Source organism: Geotrypetes seraphini, chromosome 1 (genome assembly GCF_902459505.1).
Source record: "Geotrypetes seraphini chromosome 1, aGeoSer1.1, whole genome shotgun sequence".
NCBI classification, from domain to species: Eukaryota; Metazoa; Chordata; class Amphibia; order Gymnophiona; family Dermophiidae; genus Geotrypetes; species Geotrypetes seraphini.
In genome coordinates this window covers 443,908,177-443,922,918 of record NC_047084.1, presented here as the reverse complement: position 1 = coordinate 443,922,918, position 14,742 = coordinate 443,908,177, and positions in this window count along the sequence as shown.

Here is a 14,742-nt window from a genome sequence, read left to right as displayed (position 1 = left end):
GCTCTCATGCTGCCCTCTCCCGCTGCCCTCATCAGGCTCCCGTATTTTTAGTTTTTCGAGATTCACGGGGGTTGCTGGAATGGAACCCCCGTGAATCTCGGAGGAGCACTGTAAAACTTGGATGTCTCAATCTGTCCTCCTTTTTCTGGAGCCATATGGTAACCCTATGCTGAAGTATCATTTATTTTATTTATGGAACTTTTATCACCTACATTCAAAGAAATGCCTGAACAGTAATATGATCTAATCTAATCTAATCTAATCTAATCCTTAGGTTTGTATACCGCATCATCTCCACATTCGTAGAGCTCGACGCGGTTTACAGTAGGAGAAATAGGAAGGAACTACAACAGAGGGTTAGAGGTAGAAGTGTGAAGAAAATTTAGAGGACTTGGGATGCCAAGATATGAGTTTCCTTGATTCCTAAGTTGGAGGGAGACTTACATTTTTTGAGAAAAGCAGGTTTTCAGATGCTTGCGGAAAACTTGGAGAGAGCTCAAGTTCCGAAGAGGGGAGGTAAGGTTGTTCCAGAGCTCAGTGATTTTGAAGTGTAGGGAGGTCCCTAGCTTTCCTGTGTGGAAAATGCCTTTTAGCGAGGGGAAGGATAGTTTTAATTTGTGGGAGGATCTGGTGGTATTAGGGTTTGAGGAATTCCAAGAAAGAGGGATAAAGGGAGGGAGGATACCATATAGGATTTTGAAAGTTAAACAGGCGCATTTATAGTGGACCCTGGCGATTATCGGAAGCCAGTGGAGCTTGGCCAGGAGCGGGGAGACATGGTCAAATTTACTTTTAGCGAAGATGAGCTTGGCCGCGGCATTCTGAATCCGTTGGAGTTTGTGGAGGATATATCGTTTCTAAACCATGAGAGGATGTTCCTAACATTAAGGACTCCTTTTGCTCTGCCCCTCCCCCTCTCCCTCCCCCTTTATTGGGGTAAATTATGAGAGCCCTGGGTTGTAGGATGGCACTCTTGTCCAGTTCTATTTTGAAAGGTGGGGGAGTTTCAAAAAGTATTGTCTAATTAATATAAAACATCACTCTTGAATAAAATGTAGCACCCACTGAATCAAAATCATCACCTATGAATATGATTTACTGCCTCTGAAATTCATTATTTCACTTAGTAAATCACATAACTATTTCATGTTGAACAGCTGTGTTGCTGATAAACTAAATAGATGGCTTGTTAAAACTGACATACCACTTAAATGCTTCCATTAAGATCTGGACACAGTGTATCAGTCACCAGACATCGTGATTCTGCATTGGAAAGGCATCTGCTTAGTACAAATGTGCCAAAGGGTCCAATATATAAAAAAAAAAAAAAAAGAAAGAAAGCTGAGCTCTTAAGTTAGGTGCTCAAGCCTGCCCCCTATTTTTAGTCAAACATAGAAGCCTATAATTACTGCTGAAAAGTCACCTAAATTTAAGATTCTAAAATTATGCTCTTAACTTTAGACCTGTAGAGGGCACATAGGTTAAGAGGACAAGTAGGCACTTGTTACATAATAAACACACATAAGAGCCTATCAGGGACATAATCAAAAAACTAAAACATCCAAAAAATCCACATAAATCAACACTTGAATATCCTATTTGCCAGGACGTCCAAGTGCCGAGAATCAACACCATTTCCTGGACTTCTAGTGAGACGTTTCGTCTGCTGTGCATCCAGAGTTCAAGGGGGCGTTATGGGTGGGCTTTGGGCATACCAGATTTGAACGTTTTGTAAGGATAATCAAACCTTTCCCAAGACGTCCTGGATGGAACCAAGATGTTTTGGGCTAGATCTTTTTTTGAAGAGTCTAAGTACCAAAAAGGTACCCAAACTGACCAGATAACCACTGGATGGATTAACCCCCTTCCCCAAAAAACGCTAAATGAAATAGTACATAGCTTTCTCAGATATGGAAAATCCTAGTACAGCATCACACAGGTGTCTTAAGTAGCCAGGTGGGTAAGCTAGTGAACCATAGAGAGGAGGAGCCAGATCCAAAAGGAACTCTAATCACAATATCTATGGTGTTACGGTATGAGCCCATCAAAACACACCAAAACCTTACTATACTGCCATATAGGTGCCACCTACAGCCATAAGGGCTATTGGGGTGATAGACAGGTGGGTATAGTAGGTTTTGGTGGAGTTTTGGAGGGCTCACCATAAATTATAAGGGGTATATGATGAGATGTATATCTGGCATTCTTCATGTGAAGTTCACAGTAGTGTCCTCTAAGGTGCCCTATTGCTCTGTTGGCATGTCTATATGACCAGTCCATTTAAATGTTGGCTCCTCCCACATCTAAATGTGCTGATTTGGATATTTCAAACTTTGACATTTTTGTGGTCGAAAATGGTGAATAAAGTTAGATGTCCTGGCAGTCTAGACATTTTGGCACCCAAAATATCCAAATAGATAATTTTTTAAAAAAAAGAAATTATTTGGATGTTCCGTTCAAAAATGCACGTATCTGTGCTTCTGAATTTGGACATTTAATGGGAAATATCCAATTTGGACTTAGACATCCTTTTCGATGGTCCTCTATGTATCTTTACTTATACTTAATTCAAATTTGCAGCAGTTTTAATACATTTTTGAGTATCAGAATTCAATTGGTATATAAACTTTAAATACTCAAGAAATAGTTTATCTAATTTTTCGGATCTCAGCGATGGCACTCAGTAGCAAATCAGCTTTCATTATGCTAAAGCATTGCATATCAAATCTTCACTGATCCACTTTTCTATCGCAATTCTTCTGTATCTCATATACCTTCAAACTAGTTTCCACTTTGAAACATATATTTTATAACAAACAGAATTTAATGACTTTGCTTTTTTATAGTATGTTGTCTTTCACTTTCAGTTGGCCAGGGGGTTCATTCTGCCGATATGCACACGTTTTGTGATCTCGCTGTCTCAGGGCAAATTCCCCCTAGAATATAAAATGAATGAGTTCCCTGTAAAGTTTTCAAAATTATCCTTCATAAACTTTTCTATAAATCTCTAGTCTTTATTTAATACCTTTTTTCTACCTCACAGGCATTTCTCAGTGTAGTTTTCTTGCTTCGAAAATGGTGGCAGTATTTTTCTGAATGATTTAAAAACTGGCATTCAAAACAGCTAATTTGTTCTTACCCAATCACAGAGCCTGTACATTCAAAACAATATCATCCGTTCAATTTCACAAAAAAGATGGGGTAAAGCTTTGGAAAGCACTGACCCCTCCTTTTACTAAACCATGATAGCAGTTATTAGCACAGGGAGCCACGCTGAATGCTCTGCGCGGCTCCCAACTCTCATAGGAACTCTATGAGCATTGGGAGCAGTATGAAGTGAGGTAGGAGTACTAGTGTACCTGATCATGTTAATCAGATTGCCCTACTACAATCAAGAAGCTACAGTACCAACCTGGTGTGGAGATATAGAATGGTTCACTATCAAAAAGGGTACAAGACAAGGATGCATCCTCTCTCCTTTTCTTTTCTTTGCCATACTTTGTATTATAATTTGAATATTTTACTGCTATAATTATCTATTGCTTCAAAAGGCATTAAAAAAATTCCTAATAAATAAATAAGACCCACTTTTATCAAGCTGCATTAGGGTTCTTTATCGTTGGCCATGCAGTAAAAGTTCTGACGCTCAAAAGAATTCTATGAGCATTGGAGCTTTTACCGCAGTGGTCGGCGATATAAAAAAAATCCCAACACAGCTTGATTAAAGGGGGCCTAAATATGTTTTTACTGTCTAGTGTATGCTTCTAGGGCCTGATTCTATAAATGGTACTTAGGTTAAGTGCCCTTTTGGTAAGAGCTCATGTACTAATCCTGCACTAGTTAGTGCTGTGTAATGTAGATGTGCTAAATTATTAGTGCAGAAACACCCACTCTCTGGCCCCAAACACATCCCCTCCCAGAAAATTTTTTTAAAAATATATTTTTAGCAAGGGGTTTGTGCATGCAGATTCAAAACTTACCACAGGACCCCTAAATGCATCATAAAGTGAGCCATTTTAAGCTGTGGTAAATGTTTGCTAGCGCTTACTACAGTTTAATAAAAGGATCCTTTAGTTACTTTAGTTAACAGTAGAATAGCATATTTTAAGGTAGCTCACAATAATTTCCTTCCTAGATATAATGGGCCTGATGTTCAGAATATGGGAGGCAGCCCAGCTACCTCCTGCAGTTGGCAGCAAATCCAGAAATTCAATGCCGGGTCTTTATCTGGTGACCGACATTGAATTTCTGGTCTATTACAGCTGTGTAGCTATTGATGGGGGAAATAGGAAATATGGCCATTTTATAACCACGCTAAAACTGGCCTCAGCATGCGGGAAAGCCCCATGCTACTGATACCGTAGGCCACCTTTTACTGCAGCTTAGTAAAAGGGTGCCTGCATTTGATACTGTAAGGCAGTGTGCCGCAAACTTTCTAAAGCCTCAGCCAGGCCCGAGGAGAGCGGGGTGCAGCCGGTACATTGCTCCAGGGCCTATGAAGCTCAAGGGGAGCCCAAAGAAGCCCAAGAAACATCACAAAAAAAGAAACGTGTCATTGTCTCAAGAAGGAGACACCCTTACAAATTAAGACAAAGAACGGTGCGAGAACTTTTGCGTACAAGACTGCGAAGCGTTGAGTGAGCACGAAGCAATAGAAGGCCTTGACAATGATAAAATACTTTTGAGTGACATAATACGGTGCATTCAAGATTCAACGAACAAAAACTTGTGAAAGTGACTGTCAACGAGTGTTCTCACGTGTTCATTCCTAGCTTCAGGCTTATTGCTCGGATTACTCCTCCTTGCTTTCCCACCGAATCCCGGGAGGAAGAAGAAAACAGGACATGAACCACACTGATTCATCGTGGACTACATAGAAGATTTTACAGGACAGCAAAGGAAGAAATAATTCCAAAGTTCTCTGTAAATGCTGTAATTGTAGCATAAAGGACTCCCGACATCGCGTGCCTTTTTGTCTACTTTATCAAGAGATTCGAGACTATAAACTGCTTGATGGTTAGTGGAAAGACAAGAGCAATATTGTCCTAACGTTAGAAACACTAACAAAATTCTCGATAGCAATACGGCAAATTTATATGTTCTATATTTCATTTCAGGCACTGGCCTTAAACGTCACCTCAAAAATCTTTGTACTGGGGCCCGGATTTTCTCTTGGTGGCCCTGGCCACAGTACACTAAATGTGGGGCCGCAACTGGAGGGCATCTGGAACTGAGTGGACATCAACGTGATGACGAAACGTGCACGTGTGACATCACATAGATATCCATGCATGCGTAGGCATGCTCCAGCCGCGGCCCTGAGACTCCTATTGGTGCTAGGGGTAGGGTTCTGGAGAGAGAGAGGTGCAGATAGCAGGAGAGGCACAGATGCCGGCTGATTGCCTATAGGACGTGCCTCTCACTGTGAGAGGCACGTCCTGTAAGCAATCAGCCAGCGCCTCTCCTCCTTAGGCATTTCGCGGCACACCTGGAATCTGCCGTGCCACGGCACACAGTTTGCATTACCCTGCTGTAAGGTCATGATATTTAAAAAAAAAAAAAAAAAAAAAAAAAAGCTATGCTCCTACATTGGACTTAGATCAGTAGGTGTCAAAATCTTAGGCGTTCCCTATTTATGCCAGGATTTTAATACTGTACAAATTGATATTCAGCCAGGTAGTTTTTTAACTGACACCATAAAGTCTTATTCTCTATTTGTCTAATTTTAAGAGGGCCATTTTCAGTCAAGCCATTTTGCCAGGATAAACACATCTGAAATATTCTTTCCAAGGCTTAGGTGAAATATTAAACCTTCAGTTCCTCCATCCTGGTCCCTAATATGTATCTGAATAGCTGAGGTGTCATATGTTAATTTACAAGTTTGGGTTACCTTGAAATGCAGAAGTTGGTTAGGTTATAGACAACAAGTTCTGTTTCCTATTGTAGCAGGAAATAAGGAAGGTTACCTTAGTGCTATCCATGGATGTAAATGTGTTGGGAGTTTTCAAAAAATCTGGGCCAGACTTTGGCGAGCCCAAGCAATCTCTGGATTAATGCAAAGAGAGCCCCACTGACTCTTTTTATGAAAACACAGTTGGAAACTAATAACATGAAAAGGAGCCTGAAAGATTACAAGAGAGAGGAAAACAAAGCAGGGAAGCAGAGAGGAGATCAAGACGCTGTCGGGGGGAGGGGGAAAGTTGAAAGCCGAAGGGATTCGGCATCTAAACTGCTGAAAACTTGTCATTCCCCCCATCAACGCGAGCCTTTGAATAAGCTAAATCCTTAATCAGTACAGCCCGAGACTCCAGTCACTCTTGTGCAGAAGCGTTAGTCCAGATAAACCCCTCGAAGGCTACAAAGGTTTTGAAGAGCGCTGGCACTTCGCGGTGCAGCGTCTGCCCTTTGTCCTTTTCCTGCGTGATGTCATTATTGAAGTTTCGCACTTGCTATGCAACAGCACAGGTTGACATTGACGGTTTCGGCGCTCGCGCACGGGCTCGGGAGGATTGTGGGCTTTGAAGCTATTTGGCCTTGAGCTGCACATTTCTTTTGTGCGTGCAGTGTGTGTTTGAGCTCGTGCTGACTTCTAATCTCCGAGACGGTGGGCGCTTCGGCGTGGCTTTTTGCTTGAACTGTGAGAGAATTTTTGGAGTCCGTGACTGATGATATTGCTGCTCTCTCCACGCCTGGAGACCCGAGCTGAAGAGGGCTGGCTTTTTAACATCACAGCTCTGGGAGAGGGGGGGAGGGCACCGCTTGCAGCCTCTTGTCATCAAAGTGCCGAATAACAGCTGTACTCTTGCAGTAAATTACAGCACAGCTCAGGTATCTTCTATGCTGCAAATGCGGGGTTTTTTTTAATGACTGAAGTTCAAAGATGTGCAGAAAGATTAAAGCCTCGCCATGCAACCTTAACCGGCATGTCACTAATGCAGCCCCTTTCTGGTGGGAATTAGTGTCCCTGAAAAAGGCAACCGGGGAGGGGGGTCTCCTTCAGAGGCAGCAGTGCACTGTAAAACGGTCTCCTTATTCTAATACCTGGGATCAGTGTCTTGGATGACACGCCTACTCTTGCATATCACTCAAAAAAGTTCACATTCTAGGAGTCTGCTCCCAAGCTTAAATGAATTTACTGCCGCATGAACAAAAAATATTCAAGCAACAGCAAGAAACAGATTGAGAAAATACAAACACTACTCTGTAAGGTCCACAGACCCAATTTGCAGAAAAATTCAGGCCAGCCAATATTTAGCGTGGTTCAACTGGTCAGAAGCGCTGACCAGTTAAGTAGTGCATAGTCGGTTAAATGCCAATAGTGTGAGATAACTGATTATCTCTGCTGAATATTCGCAATCAGTAGCTAAAAGTTAATCAGCTATATCACACAATGACCAGTAATTTGCAGTGCTGAGTGGTAAAGTTTAGTGGTCAAACTGGGCCACATAAATAGCAGTCCTATCTTTGGCTGCTATAATCTTAACTAGCCAGTGCTGAATATTAGCTGATTAAGTTTATGCCTAAGTCTTAGCAGCCAAAGATATACCACTCTTTTGGGTGGCTTTGTTTGGCCACCCAAGTTAGCTGGTTAGCCGTTGAATATTGGCAGTGACTGGCTATGTCATGTGACATAGTCACTGGCCAATCTGGAAACTGGGAAATTCAGTGTGAGACTGCCAGCTATCCCCCACCGAACATTGGCGGATAGGCAGCTATGTGCTATTTAGGTGGCTAGGAGCTGTTCCCGACCATTTAAATAGCACTGAATATTGGGATCTTTGTGCTAAAATTGCTATTAGTACACAACTATTAAAAAAGAGCATATGCACTCACCATCACCCATTTTGTCACTGGCAAGGGCTCATGCACAACTCCTGCACTAATGAATGACCACGTGATGAGGTAGCTGTGCTAAAGTGCAGAAATGCAAGCTCTCCACCCCCCATCCCTGACACAAGGCGGGGGCATATTTTTGGCACATGGCTATCGCATGTGTATTTGACATCAGAAAATTAGGGTTACCAGATGTCAGAGTCAAGTGGAAAAGCTGTTCAGGATGGACTCTTGAGCTACACCCTTGACCTCGACTTCTGACTTGGTCAAGCCTTCAATGGGGTGTCCTCCTGTCTCCACTACTCCGACCTCGAGTCTCATCAGACCTTCCTTGTTTGGATCATCTTTGGCCTCAAGGAACACCTGTTTTATCTTCCCCTGAGCTTCCCTCAAGTCAAACACCTAAGCAGAAGGTTTCTGCGGTGGTCCTCAAGATATCCAAGCATCAATCCTCCAAGTTGAAACATGCTTCTCCTGCCACCTCGGAACCTTTAGCCTCAGCAAGTGGTCCAGTTTCAGACTCGGATCCACAATTGCAGGCTACCATCCAGACCATTTTAGAGCGGGAATTTGTTCAGTTACTGAGCAAATACAGTCCTGTAGTCCAGCCTGGGCCATCAGCAGTCTCACACAAGGTCAAGTCCCTGCCTGTGCCTCAAGTTGAGTCTACACACTCTATGCAAGGAGTCGAGTCTTTGTGAGTGTTTCGTCAGGAATCCTCACACTCTATACAAGGAGCTGAGGCTTTGTCAGTGCTTCGAGATTCCTCGATCCAAACCACTGAGTCTATGGGGTTTCAATCTACAGCTTCTAGCCCTATTCATTCACCAGCAGCATTGTCCATTTCCAGGCATAGGATGAAGTCTCTTCGATCTTCCATGAGACCTGCTTCCAGGCAGCACGCTTGTCGTCGATCAAGACCCTCATCAAGGCATTCAGTGAGGCACAGGTCCTCTTCCAGAGAAAAACCTTCCTCGTCCAGGCCTCCATCCAGACTTTCCAGCTCTTCGAGGCCTCCAACTCCTCGATCGAAGACACCAATTGCAGACCCCGAGGACTCAGCTGCTTCCAATGCTCGTCCCAGTCTGTCTATTCTTTGGGTTACCAATACTCCAGAGAGGCTTCGCCTTCATTTTCTACTTGAGGTGCCTCGATGTCATTGAGTCCTTCTTGAGGCCATGCTCTGGCAGATCAATTGTCCTTTTCCTCCTTTCTCTGTCAAATGGCTGAGGGCCTGGATCTTAAATTGGACGCTGGTTCTAAATACTCTAAGGAGTATTTGGAGGAAATGCATCTGCCTCGACCTCATGAAGAATCTCTCAAACTTCCTCTTAATAGACTTTTATCTTAAACTTTCAAACAAAATATTGAGACTCCTTATGCTATACCTGTTGTTCCAGGCAAATTGGAATCAAGGTATAGAACTCTACATTGCAAGGGCTTTGAGAATTCACAACTATCTCATCAATCCCTTCTTGTGGAATCTTCATTGAAGAGGACCCATCCTTCCAGGGTCTATGCCACAGTACCTCCTAGAAGAGAGGGTAAGACCACGGACAAGTTTGGCCGTTGCCTTTATCAGAATTCAATGATGGCTTCCAGAGTCCTTAACTATAATTTCATTTTCACTACTTACTTTAAGTACTTGGTTGATATACTTCCAGGTTTTACAAAAAGCTTGGACCAACATAGACATTTGGAGTTCCAAGTCACTGCTACATTGTCGCAACTCAGGTTACATCTTCAGTCATCTTATGATGCCTTTGAACTTTCGTCTAGGGACACTGCATTCTCAGTAGCAATGCGCTGCCTGGCCTGGCTTCGGACCATTGATATGGACCCTAATCTTCAGGATCATCTGGCCAATATCCCTTGCGAGGGCAATGACCTCTTTGACGAATCCATAGAGGCCGCAACCAAGAAATTGTCTGAACATGAAAAATCTTTTTCTTCTATTGTCAGACTTAAACCTAAGCCATCTCCTGCAAAACCTCCCAGACCTCTTCCATCTTTTCAGAGGCGTTATCTTCCAAGGTCAGCTCCTTACACTCGAGCCCCTCCCAAGAAACAGAAGCAGCAGAAACCTCAGCCTTCTGTTGCACCTAAGGCTGCTCAGCCTTTTTGACTGTCTGAAACAGAGCATCACCTCCATCGTTTTGCCTCTGTCCTGTCCTCTCCCTATAGGAGGTTGTCTCCATCATTTTTATCATCGATGGAAGTCCATTACAACCAACCTCTGGGTCCTGTCAATTATCAGGGAAGGATATTCTCTTCATTTCACTCAGATTCTACCAGAGCTTCCTACAAGAGAACATCCTTCCAATCCATCCCAGACCGCCCTTCTTCTTCAGGAAGCACAAGCTGTGCTTCATCTCTGTGCCATCGAGGAAGTTCCCTTGGAACAGCAGAGAAAGGGGTTTTACTCCCATTACTTCCTAGTTCCAAAGAAGATGGGTGATCTGCGACCCATACTGGATCTCAGAGCTCTCAACAAATTTTTGGTCAAAGAAAAATTTTGCATATTGTCCCTGGCATCCCTTTATCCCCTTCTAGAATGATTGATTATGCTCTCTGGATCTCAAGGAGGCTTACACTCACATTTCCATTCTTCCAGCCTCCCGTCAGTACCTCAGATTTTGGGTGGGAAATCTATATTATCAATACAGAGTGCTACCCTTCGGCCTTACATCATCTCCAAGAGTGTTCACCAAGTGCCTGGTGGTGGTAGCATAAACCATGGTCTTCAGGTGTTCCCTTACCTAGACGACTGGCTCATCAAAGATTCAACATCTCAGGGGGTTATTGTAGCAACCCAACGGACTATGTGGTTCCTACAAAGTTTGGGATTAGAGATCAACTTCCCCAAATCCTGCCTTCAGCCCTCTCAGAATCTGCAGTTCATCTGAGCTATTCTGGATACTGTCCAACTCAGAGCATTCCTTCCTCAACAGTATCTGGATGCTCTTCTTCAATTGTGTCACAAAGTGTCTTCCCTTCCTTCATTTTCAGTGAGACACATGATGGTACTACTCGATCACATGGCCTCAACCGTTCACGTGACTCCTTTTGCCAGACTTCACCTCAGAATTCTTCAGTGGACCCTGGCATCTCAGTGGATGCAGGCTTGCGACCCACTCTCTTGACACATTGCAGTCACTCCTTCGTTGAAGCAGTCTCTCAACTGGTGGATGCTATCTTCCAATCTCTCCAGAGGTTTACTGTTTCAGACACCCTCTCATCAGAAGGTCCTCATGACAGATTCCTCGACCTATGCTTGGGGGGCTCATATCGATGGTCTCTGTACTCAAGGCCATTGGTTCAGCACAGATCGTCAGTGTCATATCAATCTGTTGGAACTCAGAGCATTCTTCAATGCGCTAAAGGCTTTTCAACATCTTCTTCACGACCAGGTAGTCCTCATTCAGACAGACAACCAAGTCGCATAGGTCGAGGAACTACCCCCAGTCAGCAAGGACAATACTTAGTATTGGGGGACAATACATAGCAGATCCTAAGCCACTCAGACTGAGACAAGACAATAGACACTACTAAAATTCAATCAGATGACATCATGCAAATAGAAACAGGAATCTTGTTCTGGAGACTATGCCAGTTTCAGGGAGGAGTCATCGCCCCTGGGTTCCTGCTTTGGGATTGGATGTTGTCCTTAAGCCCCTACGTTAGAGATCGGTCCTTCTTCAATTCCCCAAAATCTATAAAAAAAAGGAAAATTCACCATGCTCTCTCTCTTTGGGCCATCGCTTGAAACACATGCTGTGCTCTCTCTCTGTTAGAGAATCAACAGGCCATGTGCCCAGTTCTGCCATATGGTCTCCTCTGCAACTAGAGGACTTTCCAACCAGCAGGGCCTGCATCATCGTGAGTAACTTTTAAACCCAGCTAAATTAATCATTCTGCTTCTCTAACAATATTTTATCTTGTGACATATTTCCCTTGTTTAAAAATCTTAATTTATAACTGCATCCACTGCATTGCCTGTTTAATCTGTTAAACAATCTGCTCTGTAAAAATAAATTTCCAGTTTGTCTTTAATATATATATATATACATCCCTTAATCTAATTCTCTAGCCACCCTATTGAGAAAAACAATTAGATTTATAGGCCCAGATTCTGTATAGAACGCCCGGTCTCAGAGAATGACACACAGGCATCCTATACAGAATTGAGCCTAAGCCCGCCTAAAAGAACCCGATTCGCTAACCGATGCCCATGTTACAGATGCCGGTTAGAGAATCGGGTTGCTTCTGAGCTTATCACAGCAAGGGATCTGTGGACGTCTTTTCAAAATCCGGCACTTTGTCCGGGTTTTGAAAAGCTTCCTCGAAATCACATGGGGCAGGATGGCATCTGCGTATACATGGATGTCATGCACTGATGTCACATGCACATGCATGTGCATATGACATTATTGTATCACATCCACACATGCGTGGATGCCCTCCTGCCCAACATGAGCAGGCAGTGGGGGAGCAGGGCTAGGGCAGAATTGGGGGCGGGACTATAGCATAACGGGGCAGGGATGGGTGGAACTGGGCGGGCCTGGGGGCGGGTCTAGGGGTCCAGATTTTACTAAAGTTGAAAATAATCATGGGTATGACATAGAGAATGACACGGTGACAAAATTCATCACCGTTCCCATCCCCGCGGATAATCACGGGAAACCATCTTCATGTCATTCTTTAAGGATATAGGAAAGAATCAGAGTATGAATGGGCACAACCACTGACCCTCAAGCTTTGCTTTGAAGAATGCTGGTGTTGAAGGATTGAAGTTGAGATAGACACTACAGAATGACAGTCTCTGGTATCCAGAGCAGATATTGTGATGTCATATTGCCTCATTCCACCAGTGCCTAAGAGCCAATCACATCAGTGATGTCACAATGGCTTCATTATCCTTGGCTCACATAAGAATCAGAGTATGAATGGCCACAACCACTGACCCACAAGCTTTGCTTTGAAGAGTGCTGGAGTAGAAAGACCGAGGTTGAAATAGACACTAGAAAATGACGTGGGATTATTTCCCGCGGTTTTCCACGGGGATGGGAACGGTGATGAATTTTGTCACCGTATCATTCTCTAGTATGACACTGGAGGACCTTTCCGGACTAGCACAAAACCAATTTCTTTTTAGATCCACAATTCATTAAGACACTAAGACTCGAGCATGAGTCGATGGCACCTAACAACAACAGCAACATAGTAGTAATTCACAAGCAGTAGGAGAACAGATCCTATCACTCCAGTGCTGTAAAAATTGCACCGGTGGCCTGTAAACCAATGCATTAAATTTAAACGGCTGTGTATGATGCTCAAAGTTTAGCATGTAAAATCTCCAATGTATTTGGCAAATAAGTTAATCAGATACTGCCCACAGAGATCCCTGCGCTCCTCTCAAAAGAAGCAGTTTTTGTTACCTGGTCTTGGTCAGGTCAAATTAGCTTTCCCAGTAAGTCAAGCTTTTTCATATGTGGGCCCTGCCTTGTGGAATTCTTTCTTTGACAAGTTTTTTTGATGACAAGTTGTATTTATTTTTCAGGAAATAGTTGATAACAGTATTGTTTCAGCAACCCTACGGGCCTGCAGTGTTCAAAAAAAGGTACAATAGATCAAGGTATTGCAGATCACCAAATGGATTTCTGTCGATCACTTAAAAGTTGTAATATGTTGATGTAGGGTCACCTGATGTCTGGATTTACCCAGACATGTCCTCTTTATAAAGGACTGTCCAGGTGTCTGGACAGCTTTTCCAAAACCCAACACTTTATCCGGGGCCGCATCTGGAGCACATCTGCGCATGCGATGAATATGACATCATCATGTCACATCCATGCATGCTTGGAGACCCTCCAAAGGCTCTGAGCTCAAGAAGAGAAGATTTGGGGGCGGGGATGGGGCAGAATAGGGTGTGACTTGGGCGGAACAAGGTGGGGCTGGGTAGAACTGGGCTTGGTTGAGGGGCGGGGCCACGTATCTGGATTTTACTCATGTAAAATCTGGTAACCCTTTGTTGATGCAATTTATATCACACTGAATAAAGGTATATTTTGAACGTGTATGTATTTTGCACCTCTATGCTGATGACTCCCAGATTCACCTCTCCGTACCAGATATCTCTACCAAAACCTTGACCTGACTTGCAGCCTACCTGCCACCTGGATGTCTCACCACCATCTAAAACTGAATATAGCTAAAGGGGTATCTTCCCGCCTAAACTAAGGTTACAAGATTTTGGCCTCAAAAAAAGAGAATGTGTTTTGGCCTCAAAAAAAGAGGCAGTGTGGCCCCGCCCCATCAGAGCATCAATGGAGCATTTAGTGCCCTTGGCTGTGGTAGAAACCTCTACCACATCTTAGTAAAAGAGGGCCAAAGATAGGACAGCTATTTGTGCGGTCCTATTTATATGCTAATCATGCCTGATTAGCTTTGAATATTGGGTCCTAAGTGTGAAACACCCCGAGAATCCCCCTAAGGTAGCTGGTTATGTGCTAAACATGAATATTCAGTGTGGGGGGAGGGGGGTAACTGGTTATTTCCCACTGAATATTTGCAGATAGCCAACTATGTGTGATTTAACTGGTCAGCAGCCATTGCCAACCAGTTAAATCACTTTGAATCGGCCCTAAATCTTATGCCAAATTCCACCCCAAAACCATTTTACTACATTTTACATATGCCAGAGTCTAGACTTAAAGCCGTCTCTGTGAAGAAAACCACTGGTGCAACTGACACATACCATTATGTGAACAGAATATCATTTTCTATTCAAATTTTAATAGTTAGATTTGGACCCTAATCCTAGGTGATGGGACCTAAATATAGGCTTGTTTTCTAATAATGCATTATAAGATTTTAATACAGAAAGAGCTGAACAGAAATAGAGAAAAC